General features: G+C 46.0%; 1 protein-coding gene across 5 annotated transcripts in view; it reads left to right on the forward strand.

Moving 5' to 3' along the window:
* The window catches only part of SLC2A9 (solute carrier family 2 member 9), a 224,015-nt gene that overhangs the window by 83,340 nt on the left and 131,327 nt on the right, over positions 1–9,348 (forward strand). The window lies entirely within an intron of this gene.

Genomic DNA, 9,348 nt, shown 5'->3' on the forward strand with positions numbered 1-9,348 from the left:
GGTCCAGGCTGGGGATTCGAACCTGCCACCTTAGGTGTACGTGGCTGGCGCCTTAGCCGGTTGAGCTATAGGCGCCGAGCCAAGAAGAAACTTCTTAATCTGTGTTAAAATTATTTCAAGTCCCAGTCGCCCAGCAACAAGCTCACCTGGTGTGAATCATCCTCATTCTCCAGTGACTTGAAAATCATAGCTTTCCTCATTGAAAGCCTCCTTTTGGGGCATGCCCCAGATGTTTTCTGTAGCCAGAGAAAATATTCAGATGGGCTGGGATGAATTCTCAGTCACATGATGAATTTGTTTTGGAGGGAAATAGGAGAAAAGAAAATAAGAGCTTGTTATCTTCACATTCTTCCTGCCACCTCAGAGTTCCTGGCAGGTTCCTGCCCAGAACCTTAAGTGACATTCAGAGTTCTCAAAATGCGTTCCCTGGGCTGAATTATTGCACCACCTGGAAAGGACTAGTTAGAAATGCAAATTCTCATCCCTGCCCTGGGCAATTCCTACTGAAGCAGAATTCTGAGACCCAGAAGGTGTGTATAATTTCAAACCCTTTTGTGTAGCCAGGTGCATCTAAAATTGGCTTTAATAAACACTTGGCAATTCTTTTGCAAAAAAAATATTATCAAATGTTTCCTCATCCATATTCATTACTGATGCCCTTATTTCCCCCAGTGAGGTTTACACTTCACAGAGATGGTGACATTTCAGGCACTCACGACCTGGCCCCTCAGTCCCTCCACCTCACAGAACAGCTGAGTCCAGAAGATGCACATTGAGATCATCTGGGTGCTCACAAAAAGACTTCTTGGTCCCCTTCCAGATCTCAGAATCTACATCTCTGGGAGCAGTGCCCTTGAATCTTCATCTTCACCAGACTCCCTGGGGTGGTTCTTACATACAGCAAAGGAGGACAAAGCCCACTCTGGCCCAGTATCCCATTTCTGGACCCCAAGGTGCGGGTCCCACCTCCCAGCCCTGCCTTTGTCCTGGCCCCCACTCCAGGCCTACACAAAGGGCAGGGGAACTAATGGTTCTCCCAAGGCTGTTCTGGAGATAGGACCTCAAAGTTCAGACAAGCTTCAAAGACTTTCTGTAAAATTCCAGATGACATGACTTCAAGAACTATTAAATTTATCTTTGTCTCCCTTCACCCAGAGCCGGCTTCCTCCACCTTTGCTGTGTTGTAGGAACCATCCCAGGGAGTCTATCAGAAATAAAGATTCTGGGGCACTGCTCCCAGAGATCTCGATTCTCCTTCTCTGCACCTCATTTCTCTGCTTCCCCTGGCTGTGGTCATCCCTCAGGGCTTATTAAGAAGGTCCCCTCTCGAAATGGCTCCTTGCCTGTGAGCCACCCGCCTTCCCCACATAGCATGCCCCTCATGGACTCACTCTGTCCCCAGCTGCAGTGAGTGTACTCACACCTGTTGTTCTCATCAGGGACGAAGGCCAGAGTTACCCTCTTCGTGTCACCATAGAGCCGGCTCTGGGGTCTGCAACCTTGAGCCACTCTCTCAGTGTGGAGGGGACACACACATTTCCCTTGAGCTTAGGGTTATGAACAAGACCCTGATTCATGACCTCTCTGTTACTTCCTTACGTCCTCAGAAGGATTCAACAGCCCCAGAGCTTTACTTGCTCTGATGTGTGTGGCAGAGACTCAGGCCCCTGAACACTGGGAGTGCTGTGGCCTTGGGTGAGTCACCCCTTCTGACCTTGAGTTCATTGTCAGTGGAAGGAGTGGCTTGCAAATGTAAAATTAAACTAGCTTCTAGGCTCCAGTCTGCTGGAGCTTGTGACATGATGTCTGTCACTGCTGGTGACAGGTGCCCCTTCAGTCAGTTCGGCTGGTGTCTCCATCCATAAACAAGGAAGGCTGAAGGGAGACAAAGATAAATTTAATAGTTCTTGAAGTCATGTCGTCTGGAATTTTACAGAAAGTCTTTGAAGCTTGTCTGACCTTTGTGGTCCTATCTTCAGAACAGCCTCAGGGGAACCATTAGTTCCCCTGGCCTGGAGTGGGGGCAGAAAGTTTCCTGAGCCCACTGGGTAACTCTGGAGTGGGGGCATGGCTTTGGAGCAAGACTGGACCCTTAGCCCCCTCCATGGTCCTCTGACCACCAAGCCCAGCCCTGCTGACTGCCCCACACAGCGGTTGTCTCCCTTGCAAGGAGACCCTGTGCCCCGTGGTTTCCCAATGGGAGTTGGACACCCTGAATGACCCACCCTGCATGACCCCCTGGGGCTGCACCACCTGGGGCAGGTATGTCTGCATTACAGGTAAGCAGGCAGAGGCTCTGTGAAGCTGTGATCTGCTCTATCCCCTCTGAGCTGGGGTGTGCCTGTCTTGCACACACTCCATCCATCTGAGCTCCATTTCCCCACTTGGAGATGTTTGTCCATGCAGCTGAGGGGAAGTTTAAGTGATCAGAGAGGGAGGATAAAATTTGCAAAGTGCTTGCCTGTGCCAACAGTGGGCTTTATTCACCATATCTCAATCCTTGCCTCAACCTGGGAAAGTAGGAGCCATTAGCATCACAGTTTTACAGGTTAGAAAACAAAGGCTCCAGTGGGAAACCTTGCCCAGAGCTACTCGGCTGGGATCCTGGAGCATGATCTAAGCCTGGGAGGCGTTGTTCGCATGTGAGGTCCCAGCACGCTGGCTCCCGGGAGGCGTTGTTCGCATGTGAGGTCCCAGCACGCTGGCTCCCGGGAGGCGTTGTTCGCATGTGAGGTCCCAGCACGCTGGCTCCCGGGAGGCGTTGTTCGCATGTGAGACCCAGCACACTGGCTCCGGATGTGTGTTCGCTTTCTTCTCTCTGTGATGACAGGAACATCTAATTCTCCTCTTGTGACCTCTGGTGGCTGTGCCCACTTCCTAGAAGACAGATACTAGATGGTTTTAATGGATGGTACAAACCCTCCTCCATTTCTGGAGGGGCTGTCACACATTAGGAATTGTGCTGAGCTCCTCACATGTCTCCCGTTGTCCCCGTGACCCAACAGCAGTCCTTAAGCTGTGACTTTGCTGAAGAGCCAACCGGGTTCCCCTGGAGACTGGAGAACTTGCTTAGGGCCACTCTGCAGTGGGAGCCCTGAGCCAGGATGCAGTTCAGCCCAGAGCCTTGCTCACAGCCACCCTGTCTGCTGACAACTAAAGCAGTGTGGCCCAGGAGCTGGTGGGTGGGGCAGGCTGACCCCTGTGCTGACTCCAGGTGACAGTCTTGGGGCAGTCAGGGTGCCCTGTCCAAGTTAGGGTGCCCTCTAGTGTCTGCAGCAGCTATGAACCTACGCTCATGGTTTGGACAGTTTGTCCATTTATAATTATTCACTGGACAAGCATTTACTGAGTGCTTGCCACATGCCTGACACTATCCAGAAGTGAACCAAAGAGACATACGAGGATCCCTGCCCTCATCTGTCTGCATTTTAGTGGAGGACACGCATCGTAGATAAATAAATACATGTATATAAAGTCAAGTATTATTGAATCCATTGAAATAGAGCAAAGCAAGGAGGAGCAGGGAGGTAGACATGTGGGGAGCCTCTAGGGCTGAGACCTGTGTGAAACATGGGAGGAGCCCAGGCAGACCCCTGGGGAAGGTGTCCAGCTCCTCCCTGCAGTACCTCTGCAGGTGACCTGAGCCTGGCCTCTCTTCTCCCCACTCCCTGCTGTCCTGTTACCTCCCTTCCAAGTCTCTGTCTCACACAGCCAGTCCTTGCCTCTCCTCTGAAGCAAAGCAGGTGCCGTGCATCCATAATCTCTGCCACTGACAGTCATAACATTCTGATCAATTTATTCAGCCAATACTTATGGAGCATCCACGTGTACCCAACCCCACAGAGAAGAGTCAGGAGAAGTCCCTGCCTGCAGCAGCTCACTGCCAGAGGGCAAATGTTCTGGGGCACAGAGTGCAGTGGCCCATGGGGTGGGTGAACATGGCCCACAGACCAATAGGGAGCCAAGAGCCACCAGGGAGGGCCCTCATACAGCAGGGGAGGGGCACAGAGAGGTAGGGGACAGTTAGTTAGCCAAGTGGGAGGGAAGGAAACACCCTTCCAGGCACAAGAACGTTAGTACAGAAGCAGACAGGACTGAGACAGAGCTCCACATGTTTAGAAACTGAGAGCGGTTCGGTAGGAGTGCCAGGAGGTGGTGGTGACAGGTGAAGTGGACAGGTTGGTGGGGGTCGCACATCTGCTCCCTGTCCCTTCAGAGCCTGTCACTCCAGTCTGCTCTGCCCACCTTCCCAGCCCTGCCCCCTGCAGGAGAGGCAGAGCATGGTGGAGAATGCACTGACTTTGAAGTCAGGAAGGTGAGGCTTTGACTCCTACCTAGCTGTGGGACTTGGACAAGTTACTTCAATTTTCTGAGGCTCAATTTCTGGATCTGTAAATGTGGGAGATAATATATACTCTGTGGAATTAATGCAATGACTTTAAAAAGACACTGTATGTAAAGAGCGCTGGACTCTATAAAAATGGCAGTCATCATGCTGAACAATGGATCCTGTGCCCATCAAATGTAGCCCAAATTCCTGAGTCTGACATTCAAGGCTCCTGAATTGGGGCCCAAGTTTTAATTCTAACCTGTTCTAGCCTCTAGCAGTGTTTTTCAACATTTTTTATCTTATGGGGCACTTGAACCTATAGTTAAACTTCCATGACACACTTATATTATGTTGATAAAAAACCAGCTGGGTGCTATGGCAGGTGTCCATAGATCCAGCTATTTGGGAGGCTGAGGCAGAAGGATCACTTGACCCTGGAAGTTTGAGGTTGCTGTGGGCTATGATGACACCACTGTACTCTAGCCTGAGCAACAAAGGGAGACTCTGTCTAAAAAAATAATAATAATAAATAAATAGAAAAACATGGAAATGGTTTAAAAACTCCAATACTACTGAAAAGCCCAGAGTAACAAAGAGGGGTGGTTGCTGCACCCCTTGAGCATCCTGCCTGCTGCCCGGAGGAATTTCTCACTGCCACTTTACCTGTTATTTCATGCTCCCCCATGTTAAAATAATTGTTTATAAACTACTTCCAGATTCATTTGCTTTAGGCATTCTCCACTGATGTCCAGTTGTGATGGTCAAGGCCTTGGCATTCTCATACCACGGTGGACCCCCCCCCCCACACACACACTCTCGCAGCCCAGCCTTCATTAGCTCTGCGTTTAACACTGGTGTTACTAGACTATATAGCATTAACTTTCCTTTCTCCTACAACCTTTTGCTTTTCTCAGAGTTGTGAAGTCCATTGTTGTTCTTTTCTCATTTACTGTTCTATGTCCCTACAATTGATTCCCCCCAAATGCTCCAGTGTTAACCCCTGGTGATGGATGTGCAGATGCTCAAGTCCATCACAGATGTTTCATCAGTTTTATTTTTGTGTCTCAGCTCTCTGGCCCGTTGCTTCTGTCTAAAGGGGTTCTTTCTGGTCCTGTGTAGAAAAGATCTATCCCTGGGACTTTCCCATCTCTCTGCTGGGTAGGGGCCGCAGTTTCCTGAACCCTGTGTCTTCTTGGTTTATTTTCTTGTTTTGATGAATCATTCCCTCCAATATTTTCCTAAGAAGAAAAAATGCAGGCAGGACAAGGCTTTGGAGATCTTTCATGTCTGAAAATATCTCTATTCTACACTAAACCCAATAGATAATTTTCCTAGATATGGAATTCCTGGAGGAATATAATTTTTCTCAGAATTTTGAAGGCATTTCTCCACTATCCTCTAGCATCTGGCGTTGCTGATGAGAACTCTGATGCCTTTCTTCTTTCTGTTATCTTATCACTTGTATTGTTGTAGTAAAATGGGGAATTAAAACTGACAGACACATCAAAAATATAGACAAAGGAACTTTTAATTGCTGGCAAGAACTCAGGTGCCTCAAGGTGTAAAATGCTGAGTTCCGGGGAACAGTTTTTTCCCAAACTTTATACCTTTTATTTTCGTCAGTTTAATATCAGCTACATAGTTATGGCTACAGGTTATCAGTTACGGAGTCTCTTTTTTTCTTTTGCTTTTCAAGGTTATTTCAGCTCAGTGTAGAGTTTGTCCTGATATTTAGAGGAGGAATTCTCCAGCAGCTGCCTGCTGCTTTCTCGGGATCACTGAGAAGTATAAGATTTACTTCTCCTTCCTGCTTCCCCCCTTTGAGACCCCCCTGATCAGGAGTGTGGTCTCATCTCATTCATATTGGTACTCACAGTTTGATAATATCGTTGAGCCATGAACACTTTGCTGCGTTCTCTTTTATCACAATTGTAGAGACTGTGCCTCTGAGAAATTGAACAACGATGGGTAATAAGCAAAGCAAATGCAAACATCTTCCGACTATATGAAGAAAACTTATAATCATAGTTTTAAATCATCTTCTTAGTTTAGAAAACCATTCACTGAATAAAGTGGTTAAACCCATTCCACACTTGTGTAGGTACATGAGCTATTTTAGTTTTCCTTTTAGTCATATCTTCAATTACTTGTCCTCCATCATCAATCTGTAAACAACAGTTAGTTAAATTGAATTTTCCACATACTCCTTCACCTGCTAGAAGGTAGTCTAGGGCCAATCAGTTTTCATAAATAGCATTTCTCATTTGGGCTTTCTTCATGGGCTATTGGGTTAAGGCTTTGCTGGTTTCATTTGTTATTATGTAATTGGATAATCCGATTTAACATATATATTGCGGTTCTGTATCCCCATGACCCATCCTCGACCCAGGTGGCTGGACCATAATACTGAATTATTTGCTGGGGAAGCCATTCATTAGCACTCCAATCTCCCATTACCACATCACGCTTTTGTCTTTTTAGTCTAAAACATAAACTGGAAAACCTAACAGTTCTGTAGTCCCTAGGGGCAGTAGGAAGAAGGAAGGTTTGATCATGCCTATTGCACAACTCCCGGACCATCCATCAGGAAGCTTAATGTAGGTCCGGTGTCCACAGATCCAGCAGAGACCTGGTGGAGCTGCCCAGTTAATACTGATCCCTGGATAGTCCCAAGCAACTCTGAGCTTTGGGGATCTACTCAGGGGGTTTAGTTCAGTTATGTCGTTGCTCCACCAGGAAACTATTGGTGCTTTCATTATACATTTTTAGGCCTAGACATGACAGCTTCCCTGCCAGGATGGTGAAGTTGTTTCCCTCTCTGGCTAAACAGTATTGATCTATGATGGATGTCTTTAGTGTCCAGAAACTACTCCCACTGCACACTTACAGTGAGCGACATTAGGACTGGATCTGAGGGAAGGACTTCTCTGGCTTCCCTGGGCCATTTGCTCCTCATCATTGTCCCACCACAGACAAAGCAACATGTTTTACTTAAAGATTGAGCAATGTTTTCTGCCAGGTGGAGGGATAAGTTTTTAGTTTTAGGAGGAAGGTCTGGAGCAGGTTGTTGTCTTTCATGATAGAAAGCCTGGTACATAGGCTTTGAGTCTCTTTTGGTGATTTTACTTTTAATTGTTATACCTATGATAGGGTCTCTTCCATAACATAAGGCTTTCACCTTTTGCCTACCTGGGGTCAGAAGGGTTGGTTATATTTAGTATCAATGGATTACAGTTTTCCCCATTATAACCAGGGGAAGGAAGCTTACCATCTAATGGGTAACGATTTCCAGGGGTGCAAGGGGAAGGAGCTTTTCCTTTTATTAAATGTACTGGATCACTGTCACTGGGATTAATCCATGTGGCCCAGACTATACAAAGCCAGGACACACATGGGTATGCCTGCATGGCTGCCTAATCTGTGGGATATGTACTTATCTCTTTGAGTATATTGTGTTTCCCAAGATGGATTCGTGCATGCTCTCTCACACGTTACATTATTAAAAACTTGACATGCATCAAAGGTTAGTAATACTTGCTTAAGTATTGCTTTTGTTATAACTCAGATTATTGTATTTCTGGGGATATCAGTATACCCATAGTAAATTCGGTCTGTTCTGGGGGTTCAGAAGGATTGTAGCAAACCATTGGCCCACTGGGAGCACACCCACCTGATATTGGGTGTTATTATATATGCACATTCCTTCAGGCTTCCCTGTACACTCACAATAAGAGTAAACCAGTAACACAGTTTTGACAGTTTGTCTAGTTTGGGTTAACTCTTGGATACATTTTTAACAACCTTCACCATGTCTTACACTTAAGATTAAAGAAGAAAGGAGAAAAAGTCCGAAGCAAAGAATTAGTCCCACGCCGCTGCTGCTCATCCTTAAGCTTCTGCCATGTGTAGACCAGTCAGCTCCCAGTATGTGACGGGGACAGGGCTGTAGTCTGTTTTCTCAGGGGAAGGCTATGGGGATGCTCTGGGTATTGTCCACCCATCTAGGACACTCCACCCTGGAACAACTACTAGGAAAGTATTTCTCTATAAAACATTGGGCAAGCCTGGCAAAAACATTAAGTCAAAGACACGTCACCTATAGCCAATTTGATGCCAAACAAGGCCCTAGTTTGCCACTAGGCATTCAAAGTGTAAGAATTATACCCTTTGAAAACATTCAAGGGGACTTTATCAAAATGCCTCCAAACTGAGGAAATAAGTATCTGCTGGTATTTGTATGTGCTTACTCCGGGTGGGTTGAAGATTTTCCTACTCAAAGTGAAAAAGCCAAAGAAGTCACATGTTTTCTGCCTCTGTCCGTAGGCTCTGAAAATGGGCCTGTTTCTGTGGCTCCATCTCTGAAGTAGAAGGTAAAATACAACCCCCAGACTAACTATAAATAGAAAAGTAAAAATCTCTAGTAACCTCAATCAGCAATGATAACAACAGATGCCACAGAGATACAAAAGATCATCTCAGAATACTACAAGAAATTCTATGCCCAGAAATTTGACAATGTGGAGGAAATGGAAATGGATAACTTAGCCAGGAAGAAATAGATCTCCTGAAGAGACCAATTTCAAGCACTGAGATCAAAGAAACAATAAAAAATCTCCCAACAAAAAGTGCCCTAGTCAGGATGGCTTCACACCAGAATTCTATCAAACTTTCAAAGAAGAGCTTATTCTCATACTGCAGAAATTATTCCAAAAAATGGAGGAGGAATGAATCTTTCCCAAAATGTTCTATGAAGCAAACATCACCCTGATACCAAAACCAGGAAAAGACCCAACTAAAAAGGAGAACTTCAGACCAATTTCACTAATGAATGAAGATGCAAAAATTTTCAACAAATTCCTACCCAATAGACTACAGCTTATCATAAAAAAAGTCATACATCATGAGCAAGTAGGTTTCATCCCAGAGGTGCAAGGCTGGTTTAACATATGCAAGTCCATAAATGTAATTCACTGTATCAACAGGGGCAAAAACAAAGACCTCAAAAAAAAAAAAAAAAA

The sequence above is a fragment of the Otolemur garnettii genome, unplaced genomic scaffold (assembly GCF_000181295.1).
Source record: "Otolemur garnettii isolate 467f Iridium unplaced genomic scaffold, OtoGar3 scaffold00171, whole genome shotgun sequence".
Classification (NCBI taxonomy): Eukaryota; Metazoa; Chordata; class Mammalia; order Primates; family Galagidae; genus Otolemur; species Otolemur garnettii.